We start from the raw sequence: 27247 nt of genomic DNA, 5'->3' as shown, positions 1-27247 counted from the left end.
GTGGCAATCTAGCCTCCTTTCTTCAAGCTTCGAGATTAATTAGGGGCTTATTTAGTGCATGAATGAGGGAACAAATGAACTCTTGGATTGAAAGCACTGAGACCGATTTAAAATTTTTTTTTTTTTTTTAACAATCATAAAAGTCTTCATTAGATATCACCACCAGCAGGCTTTGTCCTCGGGGAGGAGACTGCCCTCCCTCCCACTACCGCCTAACAAAAGGCCTTTCTTCCCAAGGCTCAGCTTGCAGGCTTGTCTGGGTTCCAGGCAGTTTCAACATTCAACTTGCCCTCCAGAGCCTGAGTGTGAACCTAACCATTCTAGAACAGAGAGGCCAAACAGGTGAGGTGGGGGGAGGAAGGACGCATCTGCCTCCTTGGAGGCCTTATTCTCTCCTCAGCCATTTGTGATGAAGGGACAAATAGCGGTCTAGGGACATGACTCAGCTGGTAAAGTGCTTGCTTGCAAGTACAGGGGCCTGAGTTGGACACTTAGAACCCATGTTGAAACAACAGCGGTACAAAAACAAGTCAGGTAAGGTAGTACATGATTTAGAGCTGAGGAACAACACTGAAGGTCATCCTCTGGCCTACACACACACACACACACACACACACACACACACACACACACAGGAAGTAGATGGATAGAGATGGCTCAGTGGTTAAGAATACTTACTATTCTTGCAGAGGGCTTGAGTTCCCAGCACTCATGTCAAGACGTCTACAGCTACCTATAACTCTAGCTTGGTGGGGAAATAACACCTTCCTTTGGATTCCATGAGCACTGTACTCAGGTGTACAAACCTGTATACAGTCACACACTTATACACATAATTAAAAACAAATTCAAAGCAACGAAAGACTTAAAGAGAATACACAGGTATGGGAGAGGCAGCAGTGTTTGGGTAGAGGCAGGACCGGCAGCTCTGGCCACTCTTAACTCTGCATTTCATCAGCTGGTGCTGACGGCACACAGTGCAGCCCAGACACTCACTCCTAGGTGACAGAACCCCAATAGTAAGGGAAGCTTCAGTCTCCTGGCTCCCACAGCCTGCAGCCTAGGGCTGACTCCCTGATTATTTTCAGATTACCAATGTGGCTTCTGTTCTGGATCTGCCGCAGCCAGGATACCAATCCACCTCCGTATAGCTCAGTGACATCAAAGGTGTTGAGAACATTGTCATGCTAAACTGAGCCTGGATGTGTCTGTCCCCTGTTCTTGACATTCTTCCTGCATCTGGAAATTGGGGATGTGGCTGTGTGACCACCATGTCACACAGAGGCCACCAGATTGTTCTCCATGACTCCTACTGCCTTTGTGTCTCGGTGTGGTCCTCTCCCCAGGACTCAAATGGGACTGTGCCTGATCAAATGGACATGATCACCATAGGACTGTCACACCATCTGGCCAGAATACACCCCTGCCCTCCCTCTGTGTTGGCTTTGACAAAGCAGATGGATCAGTTCTGAGTTGCTGATGGAGGGGGCTATTTAGCTAGAGCAGAGGGTGACCTCCTGCTGATAGCCAGCAAAGGAACAGGCCCAACAGCCCACACAGTCCCAGCTCGACAGCCCATAAATAACTGAGAGAGTCCAAGGCAGATCTTTCTTTCAGATGATTGGCAGTCCAGACTTTGATGGCAGTTTCCTCCTTCTAAACTGGAGGACCTGGCCAGACAGTGACTGGACCCCGGAACCTTCTTTTGTTTTAAGTTCATTGTCTTGGGGCCATTTGTTACAAAGTACTTGGGAGCTGGTCAGCCCCCATGGGTGGTTTAAAACAAAATGGTAAACTGTGGTATCAAGAGAGCAGCCACTGTCCAGCTCTCTCAGTGCTGGCTAGCAAGGCTGGCACCAGGACACAGTGTCTGAGAGGTGGGATCTGAATCAGGCTACCCGGATGAGACCCTATCCCCATCACATCTTTGCGGTGTGATAATGGATAAATGGTCTAACTACCCTGTGCTGAGTTTTCTCACTTGCAGTATGGGAGTGGTACTGGTCCCTCCTTTTCCTTGTAGAAGGAATAAAGCAGTCCCCTACTGAATACCCTGTAGTTCCTGATGGATCCCAGCTTTTGGGATCACTCATAAGGCATAAGATCGTGCTTTACAGATGGAGAAATTAAGAGAGTCATACGGCTAAGCAGAGGGCCGCCTGGACCCACCTCCCACATCCCCACCTCTAATAGGTACAAACTCCTGCACCCAGTTGTTTATCAGGTCCACAGTTGTGGTGTTTCTGCAGCCTGTAGAGTGGGCCGGATTTCCAGGCGATGCCCTGGTGAGCACCCTCCTAGAGCCTGGGGAATGTGGTTCACATCTCCTTTGTTGCTTCCTTATTTGATTGTGCAGCTCAGAACCTGCCTGGCCTGGCAAGTGCATTTTTTTTTCTGTGTTAAATAATTTTTCCGTTGCTGATAAAATACTCCAACAAAAGCAACCTAAGGAAGAAAGGTTTATTTGGCTCACAGCTCAAGGATGCAGTCCATGGCGGGGAAGGATGGCAGCAGGAGTGAGGCCCTGGTCTCATGACATCCTCAGTCAGGAAGCAGAGAGAGAGAGGAAGGCCGGTGCTCAGCTCTCTTCCTCCTGTTTGTCCAGTCCAGGATCCCAGCCCAGGGATTGTCTGGCAGCTGACTGTGTCAAGCTGACAGTATTAACTGTCACATGCCCCCTTCCTCTCCTCCCATAGGCCAAAGGCATGCATCTTGCGCTGTGCACCCAGAGGGCGAGGTGGACCCACAGTGAAGCCAGAAGTAAGCTGTGGGCACGAGGGTGGCAGGAAATGTGTGCTCGGGTTGACATTTGCGACCTCACTTGTCCTGCGGTCTTGTGCAGAATGGTTTCTAGTTTATAGGACCTTTTCTGGAGTCTTTGTCGCTAGTGGGCCACCCTCATGTCTGTGTCGATTAGTTCTAAAGGCATATAAAGTTCTAAGTCTTGACCTGCTTAGTTGCCATGAACATGTGCCACAGGCTGGAGGCTGAAATCACAGACACTGGTATCTCGCAGTGCAGAAGGGAAAGGGAGCCGTTGTCTCTTGTCCTAAGGCCACCAGCTCCATCCCGAGGGCCAGTATCAGTTACTTTTCCTGTTGAGGTGATAAACGCAACTTAAGCGAACAAGGATTTTATTCTGGTGCACAGTTTGAGAGTGCAGTCCAGATGTGGTGTCAAGAGTGGGCAGCAACTTGTTACATGGCATCTGTAAGCAGGAAGCAGACAGGGAGGAGTCTGGGTGCTCAGCTCACTGTCTCCTTATTCAGTACAGGTACTCAGTTCATGGAACGGCGACACCCACATTCAGGGTGGGTTTTTACACCTCAGTTAACCCAATCTAGAAACTCCCTCACAGACACGCCCAGAGATTGGTATCCTAGGTGATTCTAGATGCTGTGAAGTTGACCATGAATGTTAACTCAGACACAGTCCCACTCTCTGTAAACTTCCTACAACGGCTTTAATTATCTCCTAAAGAGTTCGCCTCTACACACAGCCTCGCTGTGGGGGTAAGGCTCTGACAAGGATTTGGGGAAGCCAGTTCAGTCTATAACACTTTGCTAGTGCCTGCCTTGTTCAGAGGGGCTGGCCAGTGATCAGTGTCGATGGGGTCACTACTGGTGCAGTTTTCAGATGCAGGATGACAGCTTCCCTTGTAACCCAGGGCTTCGCTTCTGCCAAAGGTCATACCCCACTTTGGAGGGTGATCTCCACAATGCTGAGATGGGGGGCTACTTTAGAAATGAATGGCAGCAAGCTCTGACCTGGTGTAGGCATAGAGGAAAGGAGAGAGAGAGAGAGGATGTATTTCAGTTTCCACTCCAGGCTGTCCCTGGTGCCAGCTGCCATGTCAGGGAAGTCTGTGTGGTCCAGGTGAGCGTGTCTGTCTTGTGTATAGCTTGGTGGGTCTGTAGCTGCAGAGTGGGGCTTGTTTCTGAGATGGCTTCCTCTTCTGCTGTAGAATTTTGAAGAGGAAAATAACAGTGCAGGGTGTAAAAAGCAGAGTGACACCAGCAGAGGGAGGGGACATCTGTGGCAGCGTCACCCACCCCTAGGTCTCTGATGCCACTCTGGGCCTTAGCCAGATAACAACATCCAAAGAGGTTGCCAGAATGTAGAGAGGGACTGGAGGGACCACCTGATCTGATTGTTTTATTCTCTTCCCTCCACCCCCACTGTTCTTAGACAAAGAGGTGTCAGAGGGACCCACCCAGAGAAGGAACCTAGGAAGGGATGAAGGATGTGGAGCATCCTTGAGGAATCCTTGACCAACTTTGAGGACTCTGAATAGAACGGGAGACACCTTTTTGAAAGGTCTAGGCCCTCAATAGGTCAGTGGCCAGGACGACAGGACTCAGCCTTGCTGTGGGGGTGGGTCAGGGGACTGATCCCCCATAGCGTTTTCTGAAGTTCTCGCTCCCTGTTTTTCCTCACCCTCTACATCCCTTCATTTAAGGGCCACGCCTTCTAGTCCTGGAAATGGGCTGCAGGAGGAGGCCCATCCTGTCCTGACTTTTGTCTTCTCGCTGCCCCTGAACATGGCCATGAGTCTTGTTCCTCCTTTCCTGTGGCTTCCCACCTGGCTCTCCTTCTCCTCGCTGGAAACAGCCCTACACTGTTCCTTGGGTGTCTTAGTGGAGAATGCCACATACATTACAGCATCCTGGTTCAGCACACCGTCCTGACACTGCAAAGAGGCTCAGGGACATGTGTGTGCCTGCCCTCACTGTTCTCAGGCATCCGTGGGGCTTTTTGTGCATATCTCTGTGCACTGTCCTGGACTGGAAAGTGTAATGGTGATGGCGGTGGGGCTGTATGCTGCAGAGGATGCAGCAGTGTTGTTCCAGGAACCGCAGCAGTGTTGTTCCAGGAACCGCAGCAGCAGGCTCTGGTACCTGTCTGGACCTGTGGTCTCCAGTCCACAGCTGGTCTACCCTCACTCCTGCCTTCTGCGAAGTCCATTCACCTACTTATGGAGCTTGTAGTTCTGTCTTTGATGTACAAGGGGCTTGGAGGAGAGGTGGTCTTTAGAAATTAGAGAGGGCTGCAGAGACTCATCCCAGGAAACACTAGAGATTCAGCAACATAAGGTGCAATTTGCATACTACTTTGCATCTCATTTGCATGGACCTTCAGCCTGTTAAAGCAGCCTCTCCTCATTCCTCTTCCAGTAGCTGGGGCTCCTTGGGTCCCCTCTATACGAAAAGCTCAGTTCTGTGCTTAGCCAGGAGGGAAGACCCTCTGCTGGCTGACCTGGGGTGGTGACACTGCAGCATCTGGTCTCCCTCAAGACATGCTGGCAATCAGGGAAGTTTTGTTGATGCTCTTGGGGGCCGTTTTTTTTTTTTCTCTAAAGCCAAGAGCTCACTATGCTAACAAAGTAGCATGTGGCCTTGTCTCTCTGTCCTGGTCCCCTGGTCCTTGTGTGCAGTCTGGGGGCTGTGGAAAGGGAAAACCTGTCTTCCTGAGTTCGAAGGGTCGGTAAATATTCTTTCTTAGGGTTGAGAATGTAACTCAGTCGGTAGAGTGCTTGCCTAGCATGCAAAATCCCCAAGGTTTGGTTCCCAGCTCCACATAAAACTGGGAGGTTGAGGCAGGAGGAGCAGAAGCACAAGGTCATCTTCAGCTTCTGTGAGTTCGAGGCCAATCTGGGCTACAGGAGGTGATGTTTCCAAAAAAATACTTGTTTTCACTGAGATGATTTGAGGTGGGTATAGTCTCAGTTGGCCCTTCCTGTCCCTCCTGTCCCCAGAAGTCTGGGCTGTGAAGTCTCTCTTTCCAAGTTTAGGGTCTGAGACCTTCAGTGACATATTGTAGGCCTTCTGGTGAAGGTAATTCACCCTCTCCCCCATTTTAAGACAGAATCTCATCCTATAATTCAGGCTTACCTCATACTCAGAGTGATCCCCCTGCCTCACTCAGCCTCCCAAGTGCTGGCATTACAGTCACAAGCTACCATGTCTAGCTCATGGATTTTTTGTTTGTTTGTTTGTTTTCTGGTTTTTCAAGACAGGGTTTCTCTGTGTAGCTTTGCGCCTTTCCTGGAACTCACTTGGTAGCCCAGGCTGGCCTCAAACTCACAGAGATCCACCTGCCTCTGCCTCCTGAGTGCTGGGATTAAAGGCATGCACCACCACCGCCCGGCTAGGATTTAATTTTGCATGTACTGGGCTACCTGACTCCCCACCTGCTTACACTGAATTCTAGAAAGCAGAAACAAGGCTGGAGTGACGGCCACACGCTGCCCGCTGCTCTCCCCAGCCTTTGAGCCTCTGCCAGCAACTGACCTGGTTGTTCACCACACACAGGGTTCTGGCCTTCAGCAGAGAAGCACCCCAGATAGGCATTTCCTGGGCTCAGCTGGTCAGATGTCCAGTGCTCAAGGTCAAATCCCAATTCTGTCACTTGTCTATTTGTGATCTGGTTAACTTCCCACACCTTGCCTTCCTGTTGCTCTGTGTGTGCCGGCCATTTAAAAATGGAAGAGCTGGGCACATCTGAGGCCCACAGCTCAATGGCTTCTGTCTGCCCAATGAGAAGGATCTTCTTTCCTCGCGTGTGTGCTTCTATGTGTGTGTTATATGTACATGTTTGTGTGAGTGTACACAGATGTGACCACCCATGAAGATCAGGGGTTAATATTGGGCATTTTCCTCAGTTGTGTCTCACATTATTTGTTGAGACAGGGTCTCTTACTGAACCTGGAGCTCACTATCTGGCTGGATTGTCTGGCTAGGCAGCTCCAGGAGTCCACCCCAGCACTGGGATGACAGGCATGTAATGCCCACATCCAGCATTTAAGTGAATGCAGAGGATCCTAACTCAGGTCCTCATGCTTGTGTGGCCAGCCCAGGCCTTTTACGAAAATCAGCCCCTAAACCCTGAGGTTCCAGGAATGGTGGTCCCGGGCATCTGTGGGTGGCAGATCTCACCTAATCATGGAAGGGAGCAGCCTTGACCTGAAGGGTACCAAATACATCTTGTTCATTAGAGAGAAGAAAGCTGAAACCGAATTTGCAGCTGAGTAGTGAAATGCCATAGGCATCCATCACTCCCATCCCCCTCCCTTGCAGAAAATGGAAGTGGGGGTTACGGTCGGGAGCAGAGACGAAAGAGCGTGAGAGCCGAGAAATATCAAGCAATAAAGGACTTTAAAATAGATTTACTTTAATTATATACTTTGGTAATTTGCTGTAGTTTCCCACCCCATTATTAAATTACAACAGTAACTCATCTAATGGATTTTTTTTTTTTTTTGCTGAGAAAACATTCATTGTATTTTGTGTTTTTGTGCCATAGTCTATAATGACGGAAAGCCAGTCTGCCCTTGTACCTGGAACAAGCTGGGTATGTGGACGGACACTGAGGAGCAGGGTGGTCTCAAATGCCAGCTGCTAATGTCCCTTGGTCACTAGGACCTGAGGTTCTGGGAAGGGACAGGCATGGTGGCAAGAGAGAGAGGCTGGGGGCAGAGTCTTGGACATGGGCATGCAGCTGCCAGTGCAACAAGTCACAGATGGGCAGGATGGCCGGGCGGCGGTGGCACACACCTGTAATCCCAGCACTCGGGAGGCAGAGCCAGGCAGATCTCTGTGAGTTCGAGGCCAGCCTGGGCTACAGAGCGAGATCCAGGACAGGCACCAAAGCTACACAGAGAAACCCTGTCTCAAAAAACCAAAAAAGGGGGATGGGCAGATGGACATATCAGGCCATGATTTCCCTAGGGTTTGTGCAGGCCCAGAGGGCAGTACTTTACCCATGTCTGACCACCCTTCCAGGTGAGACAAAGGCCCAAGGAAGGCACCCAAGGATGGCCACAGGTAGTTCCTTTCTCTGGGAAGGACCATTGCCAGCGATATTGAATGTTGCTGGTCTCATGTTACCAGCTCCAGGGTCAGGCCTGTTGCACTCTGGGTGGCAGGGAGGGTGCCAATGGTACCATCACTCCAGGAGAAGTCTGGAGTTGCCAGGCTTGCTTGGTGGACTCCTCCTAGCACCCCCACATTCTCCTCCCTAGCTTCTTTGAGCTGGAGTCACTATCCACCCTGAACCTCAAATATGCCTTTGCACAAATATTAGAGAAAAAGGACTTGTGTTTTCCCTACATCCGTGTGTGGCAGGGTCCAAAGCTGTCCCTGGTAACAAAGAGAATAGGTGGTGTGGAATGTTGACCTCTGGGTGGGACAAAGCTGCAGCACAGCAGCTGTGCTACCTACACAACATCTGCACAAGACTGGACCTGCCATTCTGCTGTGGAAAGGGCAGGTGCTCAGGACGCATTTCCACCAAGGGTTTATACACCGTTAATAGTTACTGGGGCAGGGAGAGAGATATTTTCTTTTTTCTCTTAAAACACACACACATACTGTCTCTCTCTGATGTATGTGTGAACATTCGCATGCACATATGTGTGTGGTTGTGCATGGTGCATGGGTGCGTGCAGAAGCCAGAGAGGAGGATGCTGAGTGTCCTGTTCTGTCACTCTCCATCTTATCCCTTGGAGACAGGGTCTCTCACTGAAGCCTGGTGATCCACCTATCTCTGCTCCCCACAATACTGGGTTTCAAGTGCTCAAAACCATGCTTGGCTTTTCATGTAGGTCCTAGGGATTTGAACTTGGGTTCTTAGGCCTACACAGCTTGTGCTCTTCCCTCTGAGTCACCTCCCCGTTTACCTCAGCCAAACAGCCAACATTCATCATTCCTCATTTACAGATAAGAAAGTTGAGGCTCGGATTAAGTGAGTCAGAGAAGGCAGACAGATGTCCTATGCCTGATGGAGAGCTTGACCCCAGCTGCGGTCTCAAGTTAAAGGTCAGCGACCCAAGGAGCTACTGGAGCCAACTCACAGCCGGAGAATGGAGGGTGCTGTGGGTGGAACTAGGCTCGACCTTCATAAACGACCTCACATGGCATGCCCCTCAAGCCACTTGCAAATGATGCTGCAGCAGAGATGGCTGAGCCCCAGTGGCTCCCTTGTGTCTCCTGGCTGGCTCCACAACCCACCACAGGACACACATCTGCCTGGCTCTTGCCTTTCCTACCTTGGCCTTTGCTCACTCTCCTGGTTGGCCCTTTGGGATGGAAACCTGATTTGGGGGGTGGCTGGAAGCTTAGGGGTAAAAGCTCTGTGCTTGGTGAAGGCCCTGCTGGGATTCTGCTGCTTGCCACAGAAGAGGGAAGGCTCCCCTCTTCTATGGAAACCCAGGCTTTCCTTGGTACAGCACCTCCTCTTCCCTGCTTATTCCCAGTTATTTTCCAGGCTTCTTCATGACCCTTTTCTCAGGGGTCAGCATGACCATGTAAGGAAAGATGCTTCTAGACTAGAGAACTCTGGCTCCCACTGTCCCTGAGGGTCCTGCCTGTCTAGCACCTAAGTGGCTCTAGGCCCTGGGTTCACCTGAGGGGCCAGTTTCTGCCTGGTCCCTGCTCATCCCGAGACTTCGCTAGCCGCGTGCTCACCTGGCCATTGTCACAGGAACCAGCTATTCCTGCAGGGACTGGAATCTGTAGGTCATTGTCACATTGCCAGACACATCAGACAGCAGAGGTCAGAAAGCCTCTCTCTCCAAGGCACAAATGAAGACGCCAGGCAGGTCAGAACTAGTGAACAAAACAGCACCGTGTTTTATTCAACAAATCCTTAGCAACTGAGCTTGCTGGAGATAAACAAACACACAGGCACAATCCTCCAGCTGCTCCAAGCTGGCGTCAGGTGAATGCTCCGCCCACCAGGACAGTTGATGCTTCTGGAAAGTTGGTGGAAATGGGTTTAGGATGGTGAATGTGATTAACAGACCAGGAGCATCATGAAGCTTTTGTCTCTGAACTAGAGCTTCTCAGACAGGGCCCTAGGAGGAGAGGAGGGGCCCCACTCTACATGTGACTCAGTTGGCCTCTTTGCCTGTGGTAGGGAGAGCAAGGTGAGTAACCAGCTATAGCGAGGAGTCAGATCTGTGTGATCTTTGAAGATTTATTTTCAATTGTTAAATTGTGTGTCTCTCTGTGTGCATGTGCACGTGAGTGCAGTGCCCAAGGAGTCATTGGCTCCCCCTGGAGCGTTCTTACAGGTGGTCATGAGCAACCTGACGTGGGTACTGGGAACCGAACTCTGGGCCTTTGCCAGAGCAGTGTAAACCCTTTACACTCTCGGCCATTTCCGTAGTCTCCCCCTGGCTCTGTGGCATTTATTCTCTGTAGCTCTGCAGCTGTCTTGGAGGAGATTTGGAGATATTGAGTTCTACTCTGTGCCCTCACCCCATGGCCTGTCCTAGCATGGGTCCCGTGTATCTTCATGGCGGGGCCTGCTGTGTGACCAAACCTCCACATGCCGTTTTGGCCCCTTAGGCCCAGCCCTTCTCTGGAACCGTCCCTCTCTGCCTGCTGGCAGCATCCCAAATGTGCTGTGTCCTAGTTTAGGAACTGTGAGCTAAGGGGAAGTCGGCAGAGGAGAGCAGCTTCCCAGGAGGTCTCAGATCCCTGCTGCTCTCTGTGGGGGTCCTGTTGGAAGCAGAACAGAGTATTCACAGTGAAATTAGAAGCTTTTTTTGTGTGTTTCCAGTCAGTGGAGAGTTGATTTCTGATCTGAAGTATTGACTAGTTATTTCTGAATCTGGGTCTTCCCTTCACCCTTTCAGGAAGGATGCAGGTTTAGTTTCTGGGAGGCAGATGGAGCGTGGGGGTGGGGACTGGACAGGAACGGGAAGAGGGATGGAGCTGGGGAGGCGTGCTGTCCTGACAGCTCTGACCCACCTCCCACCTAGCCCTTAGCTGTGGCCGCTCAGGGGAGGGTCTGGCCATGGGCAGGGCACCTCTCAGCACCTGGGCCTGCTACCAGGAGGAAGTGACACCCCCCACTGCTGGAACTAGTGTCCAGAGAGTGTAGCAGCCTCTTGGAGCTGGCCTCACTGACCCTCCAGGGAGAGCAGGACTCCAGCATGGCCCCCATCTTCTAGCTAGTCCGTTGAGGTTGCCTGTGTTTGTGTGGATAGCTCCCACTCTAACTAGGGTCAAATGTGGCTGTTGTTCAGAGGGAGAGCCCTTGGCTTCTCCAGACCTGGGACTCTAACCATTCTTTCTGGAAGGAGAGAGAATACTTTAAAGAGAGACACATATGTTACCTGACTGTAGAAACAAAGGGCCCCAAAGAGTTAAAACATTTCCACAGGAATCTCGTGCTTCAGGGAGGGAAAGACTGAGCGCCCACCAGATGCTAATCCAGAGAATGGACTTGCTTCCCAGGAAGGGATTTCATACAATTCTGAGAATTTGATACTGTTGCAGGACCCCCTCGAGTTGAGACAAGGATGGGTCAGTCCTGGGCAGGGCCACACCCCACCTTGACCTTGGTTGTCCAGACCTCTTGCCCTCTATTTAAACCTGAACTTCATGTCATACTTTAAAGGTGGGCTTTGGGAGGGGTCTCTTTGTCTGTCCCTTTTTATATGGTTCCATTTCTAGATTCCATTTATTTATTTATGGACAGGGGTGTGTGTGTGTGTGTGTGTGTGTGTGTGTGTGTGTGTGTGTGGTCAGAGGACAGCTTGTAGGATTAGGATCTGTCCCTCACCATGTGGGTCCTGAGGGTCTAACTGTCAAGCTTTATGGCAGGCACCTTTCTCCACTGAGTCACCTCACTGGTCCTATTTGTCCCAACATGGCCACACTGGAAAAAAAAAAAATCTTTGCTTTTTTCTAACGCTTGCTTTTTAGTTGGCACTGGGGACAGGTAGCAAAGAAACCCTTGATTGTTGGGATTTGACCCTCAAAACTCAGATGACAGCTGTCCCACTGTCTTCGGGGCTCCAGCGCCTCCTTCCCACTGTTCTGTGGTTTATGTCAACCCATCTGAATGATTTCTTAGGGTCCCTCCTGTGTCAGGTTCCCAGGGGTCAGACATGACCTTGTGTTTTGCCTTCTACCCTCAGTTTAGTGGGTTTTTTTTTGTTTTTGTTTTTGTTTTTGTTTTTTTTTTTTACCATGCTGGGAGCATGGCGGTTGCTTTGCAACTTGGTGATGTAGATGTGTTGACGGGGAAGGTGAGGAGTGGTGGGGTCTGTGCCCCATCCCCTGCCTGCTTTTCCAGCCTCAGAGTCCCAGCCATTGGAGACCACAGCAGCAGTAGTCTCTGGGAAGTGGTGACAGGCAGACTCAGTGGTGCATGCTGACATCTTTGTTGGCCTTTGTCCTGCTGGAAGCCCCCTGGACTCCAGAGGCCAGGGCTCTGTCATTGTGATGGATAGAGTGGGGAGGGGTCAGTCAGGGCAGTCACCCTGCTTGTTTTCAACTTTCCCCTTTTGCTACCTGAGAGTCCCATAAAGTCCCATGGGGCAGGGAGGGGGTGGAGGAGGCTTTGGGGAGTCAGGGTGGAGGAGGCTCTCAGCTTCTCTCCTTTCCTCTCTCCTCCTTCCTCTGTTTCTCCTCTCCTCTCCTCTCTCTGGGTAGCACCAGGGGCCCTTTAAAGGTGAAGTGTGTTTATGTGGCATCTACAGGAGATTGCCTGGGTCGACAGCAAGGGAAAGAGTGATTAATGGCTGGTGTCCCACTGATACACCAGGAGTCTTCAGTGGCCTCCCAGGAAGCCCTGGTCAGCTGTGCCTCTCAACAGCTTTGAGCCAAGAAGAGGCTGAGGTCTGGAGGGAGGCCCAGGAAGTGTCTGTCCTGGCCAGTGTGTCCTCCACAGGGCTGAGGGATCCTAGCAGCTGGAAAGAGCAATGTGAGAGACCAGTGGTCTGGCATTCAAGGCTGAAGTGGGCTGGAGTTTGTCTTAAAGACTCAGGGTCCTTTTGTGCCCTATATCATCATGTAGTTGTTGGCCTCTTAGTAAAGCTAACCTTTCCCAGCACTTACCACCTGAATGCATGACTTCAGCAAAATATGCCATTGAGGTAATGCCTCCATCTCAGCCCGTGGTGAGAGGCTCCCAGTTGTGGGGACTTGGGCCCACAAAGATTCCCTAGGAGGTTACAGGGAGCATGTGTTAATCTTCTTCCCAGAATGACCTCACTTGGTCTGGGACACCCAGACTACCCCTCAAGGGTGGAACAGTAGTGGCCTCCTAACAGGAGGCCCACCTGAATCTTAGTGCCCCGGTGAATGCCATGATTGATGCTGGGATGTGGACATCAAAATCACCCTTGCCCAAGCCAAAGACTCTGAGCTGGTCTGTACCAGCCTCCCTACGGGCCACAGGTGTCGCCTTAGCAATGCTTCCAAAAGGACTCCTTGTGAGAAACCCTGTTTCTTTTTAGGGACCATAGAGCTTCGTTCATAGATGGAGACAAGGATCCCACGGTGTCTGTTGGCAGGACTGGCTCTTGGGAGACTTGGCCCCATGAGCTTTCCTTATGTCTGGTGGTCACTTGTCACGCTTAGCCTGTCCTGGTTTGAAGACATGTCACTCCAATCTCTGCCTTAGTGAGCCTGCGTCCAAACTCTCCTCTTTTCTTGAGGATACAAGTCATTAGGTTAGAGACCACCTCAGTGCATTATGACCCCACCCTAACTTGATCCCACTGGAAAAGACCCCATTCCCAAGTAAGGTCCCACTGACAGGGCCTAGAGTTCAGAACTTGGGATGATCTCTGAGGGGACATACAACCACCCATGGACACTTAGTTTTGTGTTTGTCTTCCAAACCCGAGCCCCAGGCTGTACTTTGGGGACTTCCTAAGCCGAGGTGTATCTGTCATGGAGTAGGACTCAAGAGGGGAGGCACAGACTGGGGTGAAGTGAGGAAGGACGGAGGGGCCTGAGGAGCACTGAGCATCTCCCACACAAGGAGCCTGATGGGAAGCAGAGGAGGCTGCTTCCAGCCTGTTCCCTAGGGACCAGTGTCTGACCCTGGTTTTGGACCTTCCTATCCAGAAAAAAATACAAGCAGAATTCTCCGAGAACGATACCTTGACACTGCACTGTCAAACATTAATAACTTAGCTATTTTTGGATTCACAATAAGGATCAATACCCCCGGGGCCACTAAAATGCCACTGTAAGTGTTTACATTATTTTCTTGGGTGAGCAGAGCTTTGGAAAAGAATAAAAGGAAACTAGAAAACAGATAAACTTCTGAAAACACACCGAATTAGCCTGTGCTTCCTTCTCTCCCCATGAGCAAAATTGGGGTCAAGTGACACTCCCTGCACACGGAATGTGTCCCCTCTTGGGTCACTGTCCAAGGCACTTTCTCATCTGACGCCCGCAGCAGCCCTAAGCTAGACAGACACTGCATATTTACACTTTGGAATTGAGTCCCTCTAGGGGAGCAGGAGCGGGAGAGGGAGAGAGGGAGGGAAGGAGGTGGGTGGGGACAGAGGAAGGGAGGGGGTGCTTCTCAGGCAGGAATAAAGGGGAGGCAGAGCCGTCTGGCTCTGATGCTAACCACACATACCCAGAAGCTGGCTGACTGCTGCCAAGGAGTCCAAAGGAATAGCAATATCTCCACCATTTAGTCTGTATCCTGAGAGCTTTTGAAACGCCAGGCTGGCTTCCCTCAGCTTGTCTCCACCCTTGAGCAATCCTCAGAGGAGCTGTGTTCATGACAAATCTTCCGCTTCCCTCCCTCTTTGAGATGGGTCCCCCTGCCTTGTTGCTCAAGGGCCCCTCTGCTCTCTTCTAAAATAGAGATTGCTAGGGTCACCTTGTGATTGTAGAGCACCGGTGTTTGGGTAGAGCATACTTAAACATTTTTATCCAACATTCCTCCCCGAAAGGGGCATTTTACTTCACAGTTTCTCTTTCATATATTGTGATAGACTCCATTCTTATTTCTAATTCTCCGCCCCCTTCCCACATCCCTCCTGGTGGAGAAATAAACATTTTTTTGCCTGGTGGCTTTGCAGTACCTTCCCCCAAATCCAGGTGCAGAGTTCCCCTGCCCACTCAGGCTGGTGTAGCCACATGATCCACAGGCACCTGGAGCCGAGTCCCCACAGACCCGTGCCCAGCCGCCAGCCTCAACAGCCCATGAACATTGACCAGGCAAAGTGTTTGCTGTGTGTACATGAGATGCAGGGTCTGAAGAGCTGAGGAACTAGGATTCTAGAGAGCTGATCCTCGTCCTTGCCCAGGGCTGGCCACAGCATCCTAACATGTTCCTGCCCCAGCCATCACCAGAAAGGACTTCCATATGTCTGTACACCTTCCTCCCTCTTCACTAGGGAGACTCTGGGGCCGTTCAGACACAGCAATACCATTCTAAATCTTCCCAAGCTGGGCAGCCAGCCTTAGCGCATCAGCTGCTTGCAGGAGGTAGCCACTGTGGCAGCTGCATTATGGTGCCCATCAGAGACAGGCCATGTTTAAATGTGACCAGCATGCCTACAGGCATTGTTTTTATTTTCAGGTGCCACACAAAATCTTTGAGTGCTGTGATGATTGCATTCCCCCCACCCCCACTTTCCTGGAGCCCTACTTGAGTTGGGGATGATGGGTCAGGATAAAGGTCAGAGACAAAACCCCTCACAACCACCTCATAGCTAATGCAGAAGTCAAAACGGCATGGCATCAGTCCCACACACTACATGGGCTCATTTCATCTCTACATAGCAGCAGAGGCTGACAGCCTCATCCACATTCCACTGAGGTGACAAGGGGAGGTGAAGTGACTCCCTGAGGTCACCAACTGCTGGAAAGAGGGGTAGGCAGGCAGGTGGGGACCAGCCCTAGGCTTTTCAGGGTGTGGAGCTACATGCTTTTACTTGTTTGGTGGGCTCTCTCTGTGGCTATACCTTCACTATGCCCAGCAGCAGGAGGGCATGGAGCTGACTGCTGGCTGGTCTCCATGGCAACAGCTGACGAGCCAGCCTGTATCAGATGATGGCAGAGCTGCCAGCCTCAAGCTGCCTTGGAGTAAAAGCTGGACATGGCAGGATCTGTGAGGAGAAGAGTACATGGAGGGGGAGGGGGTGGATATAGAAGGGTCCCCTCCCTAGCAACCATCATCAGTTCATCCCCGGTCCTGTGGGTGGGGTTTTGTTCTTTGCTGGGAGGCTTGTTCATTTCACATACATTTCCTGGATATATGCCCTGGGTTGGACACAGGGTCCAGTGTGCTAGGACTGAAGAGAGGATGGTGGGCGTCAGTGGCACAGTGTAAGCCCCCAAGAGAAGTGTCCCCTTCTCTGTATATAAGACTTGCGTACAAGATGGACAGATGTTTGTGGGGAACCCCTAAAGGATGGAACAGTCCATCAGAGAAGAATGGGACCAAAGGATCCAGGTTTAGGTGGGGAGAAAGACAGGAAATGAGAGAGGGGGCCTGTCTGCTGCGAGTCTGCAGCATCAGAGCTCTTTGCAGATATGGACAGGGGAGCAAGCTGGGCATGTCCTGGGATCTGGAGAGGGAAAGTCTATCCTAGGCCAGGCCCTGGGAAATAGGACAGATTTGATCTTCACATGACACCAAATAAGGCATCCCTACCTCCCATGTTACAGACAAGGCAACTGAGGTACAGGTAGCTGCCCTGGATGGAGCAGGAAGTGGAGCTCCAGCCCTGACCTAGGCAGTTGTTTCTAGGAAGGGAGAGATCATCCCTCATGCCGTGATTCTCCCCCCATCCCACTAAACCTAGGGTTTAGAAGAGTGTATGTATCTGCCAGGGTTGACCAGTTGTCTCTCTCAGGGACTCACCTATGGAAGGGGCCCTTGACACTGAGGATGATAATGTACAGTGGACTCCTGGGGCTGTGTGTGGATCCCATGGACTCTCTGGCAAGAGATCAGACCATCAAGGCTGCTTGCTGGTTGACTCACCAAGAGCAGGGGTGGGGTGGGAGTAGGGTTTCTGCCCTTTTCTCCTCCTTTCCTCTCCTTTCTTCTCAGGTTTGCTACATATGTACATTTGCACACCTGAGCACAGCTGCACAAGACATGTTTGTACACACACTTGAATACACTCCATTTGCAGACTACCTGCACATTTTTTTTTTTTTTGCATCACCCTGGTACCTTTGCCCACCACACACCCTTGTGTACCTTAGGTACTTACGTACATGCCTGTGCACACTCACATCTTGTGTGCACACACCTGCACATATAGCCAATGTGTACTCATGAACACGTGTGTAGTGGGATATGCATGCAGTGGCTTGTGCCTGTCTGTCACTGGGACCACTGATCTCTCCTTTGGCTTCCCCAATGTTGTCTTCAGTGGAAGACTCCAAGCCTTGGGTCCTTCTCTCTGTCTCCCCGTGCGGGACTGGTTAACATCTTACATGGAACTGGCTGCAACTGAGAGGTGAGGCTGAGAGGAAGCCACATGTAGGGGGCTTCATGGAAGAGGTGCAGGAAGCTGCTTCTCTAGGGGGGGAGAGGAGGCTTCCTGCCCCAGGAGAAAGGACAGCCTGTATCTCCCAGGCTGGCCTGGCACCCAGTCAGTCACCTGGGCCTCTGCCTCTCTCGTTTTGGCGTTATCCTCTGGGTCTTATAACCAGCTTTGGGTGGGCAAATGCTCCCCAGGGTGGGTCCCACTAGCCTCCAGGACTCCCCCATAGCCTGGGCAGGAGCTATCATTGATATAAATGGCCCCCAGGAGTCGGGCAGTGTGGGGTACCAACCAGCAGCCTAGGGCCTTCCTGTGGCTTTTGCTTTTTCTGGCTCTGCCTCTATCTCAGGCAGGAGGCCAGGCCTCAAGAGTCAGAGGTTCCTGTCTGAGTGGTGGGGCACCCATCCTCCATCATCATACCCTGCCAGCTGGGCCGGGAGCTGCCATACTTGACAGGGTAGAGCCTAACTGCAAGATAATGCTGGGCTTGGAACACAGGCTTTCCTGGCCACCTACTGTGTACTGGGCACTGTTCCACATGTGTTCTGGGTGGTGACTAGGGCAGCGATTCAGAGGGAGTGTCATAACTTCCTTGATCATGCTGTCCACATGACACAACCAGAAGACAGTGAGCAGATTTAATTTGACTTGAACCCGGGCAGTCTGGCTCCATGCTCTCACCACCAGGCCACCCAGTCTCCTCCTGAGCCTGAGGCTTGCTGGCTTCATCCTCCCCTGTTCCCAAGCAGACCATTCATTTCAGCAGCAGTTGGCTTAGCTCCCTCGCTTCCACAACAGGCAGCCAGGGCATCTCACCTCCTCCTGAGGCCAGGGTCTCCTCCAGCCAGCCCCTCAGATCACACCAGGATCTAAGTTTTCTCAAGTTGGTAGGGAGAGGTTACAGGAGGGTCGGTTTGGGATGGAGGAGGGAGGTGTCATGGAAGACTACTCGCTTGGCACTGGAGATCTTGTAGTAGGTACCTACTGGCTTTTCTGTAGGACAGTGGGGCCCATCGCCTGTGCCCACGTGGAGGAGGAGTAAGTGAAGGTCTGAGTCCACATGGTGACCAGGCCTGGAACCTATCCCACAGAGGCATTGCACCCCAATCTAAGCTTCCCTCACCCCACAGGCTTTCTTGTCTTAGGGCAGGTGAGAAAAGTCCTGTTGAGACCAATTCTCTCAGACCCTGGACAGCTCTCACCAAAGCTGGGAGGACGGTGGTACTCATTTTGGTCTCCCATGGGTCAGAAGTACATGTCCCTGGAGGTCAGACCCCAGCCTTACCCACCTGTGCCTCTGCTCAGCAAGGGAGCAGGGAGGCGGGTTCCCAGTCCCCAGGCCCTCCAGCCTCTGCTCTGGGGGCACCCGGTCATGGCAGTCAAGGGAAGCTCTTGGTAGCGTGGGTCTGGCATATTCTTTCTGAGCCTTGTTCTCTTTCCTTTCATGGGAACTTGCCCTGTATTAGGAGCATTTTGACAACGATAATGAAAGAGAGAGTGGAAAAGACAAAGGGTGAACAAAGGGGCCGCCGGAAATCCTCGCGGCTCCCTCTGCTTCGGGGTCTGCTGAATAGTGGGACGGGAAGGCAGGCAGGACAGATTGCTGATGGGGAGGGGCTGTCTGGGCTGTGCCGACCTGACACTGCCCTCTGCTCACCATCCAGCCACTGGCCCCCACTTGGCACATGCCAACACTCAAGGATTTCTTGGGTTGGAGAGATGGCTCAGAGGTTAAGAACACCTGAGTCAGGCTCTCAGCACCCATGGTAGAGGTTACAGGTGACAGTGAGTCACCATGTGGGTGCTGGGAACTGAACCCTGGGTCCTCTGCAAGGACAGCAGGTGCTCTTAACTGCTGAGTTGCATCTGAGATGAAGCAGTGGGATCATAAAGGGACCAGCACTCTGAATCAGGACTGGAAGCATAATTACACACAATTCGATATTTAAATGTTACCCCTGGACACATGAGATGCTTCCTCAGGTCAAGGCGCTTGTCATGAAAGCCTGATGACCTGAGTTCATCCCTGAAACCCAGGCAATGGTGGAAGCTGTCCTCTAACCTCCACAGGTGTATCATAACACATATGCCAGCCCCTCCCAAATCATAATTTTTAAAAAGTTGCCACTTCATCATGTGTGATGGAATGCTAGCCAGAGATGGAAAGAACAAGGCTGTGGTCACACAGTCAACAACAAAGAGCCTTCAAAACTTCCAAAGGGAAAGGAGCCAGAGGCTAAGAAAGTTCTAGAAATCCAGGACAGAAACCGTGGTGACCCGAGGCCATGGTGGGTGGGGCAGCTGAAACTGCACAGGGGCAAGAGGGACTCTGGGGGGGTCACAGAGACCTTTCCTTTTCTCCTTCTCTCTTTGTTTTTAAAAACAGGGTTTCTCTGTGTAACAACCCAAACTGTTCCAGAACTTGTTTTGTAGACCAGGCTGGCCTCATACTCACAGAGGTCTGCCTGCATCTACCCCTTGAGTGCTGAGATTAAAGCCATGTGCCACAGGTAGGCAGATCTCTCAATCTGAGGCTAGCCTGGTCTACAGGGAAAATTCCAGGACAGCCTGAGTTACACAGAGAAACCCTGTCTTGGGGTGAGGGGGTGGGGAAAGGTGACTTTTATGGCATGTGCACTGTGCCTCAATGAAATTTTGTTTTGTTTCCCAAACGCTGCTGTTTACTGCATTCCTGTGCTCTAGGCTCAAGCTGGGACTGTCAGCACCAGGGTTCCATCTACCCGGCCTATCCTTTCACAGATGAAGATGTATCTGGACTCTGGCTGGGCTCATTGCTCACATCCCAACCCTTCCCCTCTAAACCATTGTGCATTTGACTCTAGACTTTCATAAATCAGAGTTAGGTCAGAGTTGCCCTCATAAATGTCCAGGTGGGAACCCAAGTCACTTGTCCTGCAGGAAGACCCTATGCTCACCCCAGCCCCCATACCAGCACATTGATCATTCTTACTTCATTTCTCCTCTTGCATGCAGATATAAGGTGATCAGGAAGAGTGCTGTCTAGGTGAGGATTATGTTATGAAGGGCCAGAAACCATGGAAACAGCTCAGCACCCGCCCTGCCCCCTCAAAGGTGCAGACTTTAGGATAGATGCTCTGCTGCCATTGGTTGGCAGCATGCACCTCTCACTAATGTGATATGTGACTTTTATTTATTTCCCCTCCATGGTGCATCTCCTTCTCTCTCTTGCACTCTCTCCCAGGTTCCTCTAATTGCAAGCCCTGTGCAGGAAGCTGCAAGGTCGGTAGGAAAAAGGCACAAGGCTTTGTTGTTACTTGGTGAAGCTTTTAGGCTTCTCTTGCTCTGAGCTTCATTGTAGGGGCTGCACTGGCTGCTGGAACCAGTGTTGATGGTGGAAGCAGAGAATGGGGTTATGAGCAGCTCCTCCACAGGTATGACGGTTGCAGAAGTAACTTCTTTCTCTTTGTCTCTAAGAAGGCGTCTGAGGGTGGAAGACTGGGTGGGCTCCATAGGTTGCTCATGAGCATCAAAGGACTGTGGGCATCCTGAATCACCCTAGATTTTCTTTTCTATAAATGTATTGTGTGGGTTGTACATCTTTACCTGAATATGGGGAGAGGGGGTCAGATGTGTTCTGCATTTCAGAAGTTTTTCAGTTTTAACATATTTGCATAAACTCTGCCAGCTGGCACACTCATCTGAAGATATGGACCCACAGTGCTTCCATCTGACGGCAGGTGTTTCAGCCTGAGTGAGCTTCAACAGACCCCAGGTCTGCCTTGTAGCTCTCAGCCTCCTCTCCTTCTGTGGACTAGCAATGAGGGTAAGGATTCTTCTGGGGCTGGAATAATAGCTCAGCTAAATTCAGATCCCTAGCACCCACATAAAAAGCTTGATGTGGTGGTGTCTCACCTCCGTAATCCTGGCACTGGGAACGCAGAGCCATGGGGCTTTCTGACCAGCTAGTCTATATAAATGGTGAACTCTGGGTTCAGAGAGAGACCCTGACTCCAAAAATAAAATGAAGGATGAGAGAGAGAGGTTGGGGGAGGGGCGGTAAACAAGCTCACAGCAAGCCTGGAGACCTGCGTCCCGGGGCCCCACTTGGTAGAAGGAGAGATTCCCACAAACTGGTCTCTGCCCTCCACTTTTATGCCTTCCTAACTAAATAAATAGAAAGGTAATTTAAAATCTTTTAAAAGGTGAGAAGTGATCGAAGAAGACACTAACATCAACCTCTGGTCTTCATACACAAACATGTACACACTAATGTGTGTGCATGCACACACGTGTGTGCACACACACATCTGAAGAATCCCTTACAATTGACCTCTGTCCTGATACATTTTTATTGTTTGTTTGAGACAGGGTCTCATGTAGCCCAGACTGGCTTCTGACTTACTGTGTAGCAGAGTATAGCCTTAAACTCTAATCCAGCTTCCTCTACCTTTCAAGTGCTGTGATGCAGGTGTGCACCCACATGCTTGGCTTTTCCTGATAGTGTTTCTATCCTGTCTGGAAAAACTGACAGATAGTCTAGACATCATTCAGCTTAACATCAGGGGAAAACAGACCCCAGAGTTTAGGTTGCAGTTCTGAGTCTGGGGCCCAGAGCCCTGCTCCAGCCCATGCTCCACCAGGCTGTGCTGGTTTTTGGCTTGAAAACTCTGCTGGAACCTGCTGCTGAGACTGGGGGGCATTTTCCCTGGAAAGTCATGATATCTGGTCAAGAGAAACCATTCAAGCAGAGAAGGGTCGTCATACACCCTGTTTCTGTCTTTCTTCCAAGGGCAAGTTCCAGCTCCCTGAACAGCTTGCACACACACAGACACAGACACAGACACAGACACAGACACAGACACAGACACAGACACAGACACAGACACACACACACACACACACACACACACACACACACACACACTTGCACACAGGCGCACACGCACCTGTCCCCTCTGATTCCATTGACTAGGACTCTGATCTCATGTTGTGGTTTGTCCTGGAAGGTTCAAATGTAGGGCCCTCATCTCCAAAGTAGGAGCATCAAGAGAGGGTGTGGCCTTGTGGGAGGTGACTGGGTCTTTTGGGAGATAGCCTTCTGAAGGGATAGATGCCTGAGCTTGCGGAGCTTAGGTCTCTGGGATTGGGTCCCTTCCTGGGAAGGTGAGTATGTGTCAGGTGAGCTGGCTCCCCTGACGTTTGTTTCCTCTATTGCTGTGTGCTCTGCCTTGCAGGTGTTCCCACCATGAGATACTGTGTGTGAGAGACCCTCACCAGAGGCTGACGAGGGTGACATGCTCCCAGACCTCCAAAACCTTGAACTAAAGAAACCTCTTTTCAGCCGGGCAGCGGTGGCACACGCCTGTAATCCCAGCACTCAGGAGGCAGAGGCAGGTGGATCTCTGTGAGTTCGAGGCCAGCCTGGGCTACAGAGCTAGTCCAGGACAGGCTCCAAAGCTACAGAGAAACCCTGTCTGGAAAACAACAACAACAACAACAACAAAAAGAAACCTCTTTTCTTTATAATTTTCTAACCTCAGATCTTGTGTGATAGTAATACAAAATGGACTAAGACACCCATTAAGCCATCAAAGTCATTCTAGTGAAGTTGTAAAATGATTTTTTTTTTACTTAAAAATGAAACCATCATTTTGTACACTGATATAAAAATCAATAGAAACTAATTTTATTATTGTGTTGGTTTAAATGAGAATGAGGCCCAGCTGGTGGACCTGTTTGGGAAGGAGTAGGAGGTGTGGCCTTGTTGGAGGAGGTGTGTCACTGGGGGCAAATCTTTGAGGTGCTAAAAGCCCATGCCATTCCAGTTGGGTCTCTCTGCTTCTACTTTTGGATAAGGATGTATACTGTTAGCTTATTGCTCCAGCACCACGCCGCCTGCCTGGGCCACACTCCCCGCCATGGTGGTCATAGAGTCTAATCCTCTGCAACTGTGAGTCCCAAATCCAACTATGTAAGTTGCCCTGGTCATGGTGTTTTGTCACAGCAATTGAAAGTAACTACGGCATTTATCTTGTGAATCTGTGAGTTGTCTGGACTCAGATGCGAGGGTCTTGAGCTTCAGCCAGGAACATATTTGATGGATTCAGAGCCCCCAAGATGCTTCACTCACATGAATGGCATTTGGTCACTTGGCCAGGGCTGTGGATTAGAGATACTCTGCACTTCCCAGGATGATCACAGCACAGGGCTGTTAGTTCAGTGAGGAAAGACCCATCATTGAAAGAAAGATGAAGTAGGTGTGGCTGGCTGCTTCAAGACCAGACCAGAACTGCACAGCATCTCTTGCTGTGTGCTTGGCTGTTTGGCTCCAGTGGACTGAGGCTCAGGTAAATCTAGCCTAGCGCTCTGGCAGACCTGTCTTTTGCTGAGGCTCTGCCCTTAGCCTCAAGCCTTCCTTTCTCTGGTTTCTCACCCCCACCCCCACACTCTCTGCTTTTTCTTCTAGACCTTTCTAATACAGTTCCCCATGTTGTGGTGACCCCCAACCGAGAAATTATTTTTGTTGCTACTTTATAGCTATAATTTTGCTACTGTTATGAATCATAATGTAAATATCTGATATGCAGGATATCTGATACTCGACCCCTGTGAAAGGGTTGTTCAACCCCCAAAGGGGTTGTGACCCACGAACAGCTGTTCTAGTCTGCCAATTTCACTCCTTCACATCTGTTTCTCTTTCGACTCTACCTATTGTCCCAAAGACACGGATGCCTCACCTGTGCCCTGGACCCTTCCAGGCTAACCTGTAGTCACACCTGAGTGACAATCCAGGACATCAGGTCCCCCTTCCTGCTCTAGGCAGAATTAATAAACTCACTCAGTGGGTGCAGATGGGAATCTTACTGTCTGTCCCAGCTCTCCCCTGTGTGGTCCGGCTCTCCATCTCCCAGCCTTCCCCCACACACCAAGCCCCCCAGAGCATATCTGGAGGACAGAATAAACACCACCTGGGTCACCAGAAACCAGAGCTGGAAGTCACAGAGGAAATGAAAGGAAGGGATGTCATGGACCTAGGCTTTCTGGGGAAGCAGAGAAAGGGACGATTAAAATAAAGATAGGCGTGTGTGTGTGTGTGTGTGTGTGTGTGTGTGTGTGTGTGTGTGTGTGGTGCAGTGTGTGGTGCAGCCCAGCTTGATTGGAAACCACACTGGTGCAAGCTAAAGGCCCCAGGAATGGCAAGCAGCTTCTCCTTGCTCAAAGGAATTTTCTGGAAATGGTAATGGCCTCTGTTCCTAACCGCAGCCTGGCCTTTCTGGCAGAATTGGTGCATGCGTGTGGTCAGGGCGGCCAGGCTGGAGCCGGTCTGGGAGTTTCTGCAATCTGAGCCCCCTTGGTGCTGACAAGTGGGGTCTGGTATTCCTGAACGAGGAACAGGCCCTGCCTTCCTCTTCCAGCAGAGAGAAAGGAGCTTTGGCCGTCTGCTGAACCCTATCTCTGTGCAAGGCCCCTCTTAGTCTCCGGGGTATGTGGTTCTCATTTCCACTTTTCATTAGTGGAAGCAGGCTCTGAGGAGCACAGGACTTGCTCCGCGTCAAAGAGGAGGCCTCTTGTCAAAGATTCTGGCCAGGTTGGCTGGTTGCACAGGACTCTGGCTGTTGTAAGCACAGGGATGGCTCAGCTGGGCCTCCCATGGCCTGGCTTCCCCTCCTTACATAACAGCATTGCTCCTGAGGTTATGGGTGGGATAGGACAGGAGGCTCCTGGCTCAGCATCTGATGGTGCCAGCCATCTGCGGAACAGCAGCTACAGATGGTCTTCCTAGCCAGGTGCTTGTGCGCCATTGAGTCATTTACATGCTCACATGGTTATCTTATTTAAGTAATGACTCCGTGAAGATGTAAGCTATATATATCTATATTGTGTGTGTATGTATATATATGTGTGTGTAATATATATATATATATATATATTTGACAGCAAGGTCTGAAGAAACACAGTGCCAAGAATCTTTTAAAATAATTTCATTATGAAAATTTTGAACATTTACCAGTGCACAGCTGAGTGACACTCTGCTGTGCCAGGGTGGATTGCTGGGAGGCCCAAGAAACTGGAATTTCTGGGGCTTGGGAGGCATCCAGGGATGGGTTCACCACTGTCAGAGGCTCTTGTAAAGTTTGCAAAAACAATAACAAAAAAGTTTCTAAAGTTCTTTTTCTTCTTCTTCTTTTTTTTTTTTTTTTTCAAGACAGGGTTTCTCTGTGTAGCTTTGGCTGTCCCAGAATTCACTCTGTAGACTGCTGGCCTCACACTCACAGAGATCCGCCTGCCTCTACCCCCCTAAGTGATGGGATTAAAGGCATGGGCCCAGGCCTTCCATGTAGATGAACTTCACATTTTTGAGCCTACCCTTGCCAGCTTGGTAGACACGGGGAAGAACAACCTGGGTCCACTCTTGCCACTGTGTCCACTCAAGCTAGAGTCTGAAAACAGGCCCAAGGCCTCAGGGGGCTTCATTTGCTCCTCCGTAAGTGCTCAGCCTGGGTTCCCCCACCCTTGGCCAAGCAAAGACCACAGGACTTTGTGGTACAGAGCATGAGAAGCCCGTGAAGCCAGGCGCCCTTCTGTTCCCAGGCAGCTAGGACTTCTGACTGGCTTACCCGGGGAAGCTGCTTCTTTTACTTCCTGGTGATGGTTGTGGGTCCCTGAGAGTCTGCCTCTGCAATGTCTGCTGAGCATCATCCCTGATGAGAGCCACACCTCTGAGCCTTAGCACATCTGCTGGGGAGGACATGGGGCTGCAGGGCCCTGCCCAACCCTCCCCTTTCCCAACAGGCTCCAGGCAGCCTCCTTCCCAGGGGCTACTGTTGGTTTACTAAGTAAGGCTCCTTGCATTCTGTAACCTGGTTCCCTCGGAGATATTTGCCCTACACAGCTTCCTAGGGGCTGGCCTGGAGCTTTGCCATGTGGGACATGCTAGATGGCTGTGATGATTAGTTTTAATTGTCAACTATATATAACCTAGAATAACCTGGGGAGAGTCTCAGTGAGGGATTGTCTATGTTCAGTGGCCCTGTCAGGGGAGGTTGTCTTAATTATGTTAATTGATGGAGGAAGTCCTAGCCCGCTATGGGTGGCTACAGTCCCTAGGCGGATGAGTGGAGAAATCAAACTGAGCACAAACAAGCAAGCATGTGAGTATGCATGTGTCCATCTGCCCTTGACTGTGGACACAATGTGACCAGGTCTTCAACCACCTCCTACTGTGACTTTAAGGACCGACTGTAACCTGGAATTGTGGGCTAAAACCAACCCTTTCTCCCTCAAACTGTTATTTGTCGGAGCATTTTTATCACCAAAACGAAGCCAGGACTCTGGCCCAGGAGTTATCATCTCACCACCACTGGGACTGCAGACCCCAGGACCACAGTGCCAGCTCTTTACACGGGCTCTGGATCCAGACTCTGCTCTCATGCTTCTGCGGCGAACACCTTACTGACTGAGCCATCATCTCCTCAGCCCCTAAAGACGTTTTTGAGAGAAGTGTGAGATCCATTGCCAGGAAGGCCCTTTGGGAATGACTAGCAAATGGGAAGGGTTGGCGATTTCCTCACTACGTCTGCTGGCCACATGGAACCTCCAAATGGTGTATACATCAGAGGACAGAAGAGGTGGCCTAGGAGGAGACATGCTTTTCTCTCACAGCCTCCATAGTCCTTCCCAGATCCTCCCACAAGGCTACACCCTTCCAATTATGGTATGGGGGTTGTCACCGAGCCTTGGAGCTGGCCAGCCTCCTGGGCCTCTGATGACATTCCATTAACTTCTGCTACACTTGGGCTAGCTTATCTTTGAGCATCCAGGCTTTCTCATTCATTCATCCTTAGTTTATTCCTTCATTTGCATGTTCATTCAGCATTTATTAATGGTGTTTGGTGCCGGGATATAAGGAACCATCAACACAGCTCAGTCCTCTTCGAGGCCCTGGGCTGCTGGCTGTGGCTTCCCCGTGGTGATATATTGTCTACCTTAATAAACTTT

Source organism: Onychomys torridus, chromosome 8 (genome assembly GCF_903995425.1).
Source record: "Onychomys torridus chromosome 8, mOncTor1.1, whole genome shotgun sequence".
NCBI lineage: Eukaryota > Metazoa > Chordata > Mammalia > Rodentia > Cricetidae > Onychomys > Onychomys torridus.
This window is presented reverse-complemented; position numbering follows the sequence as displayed.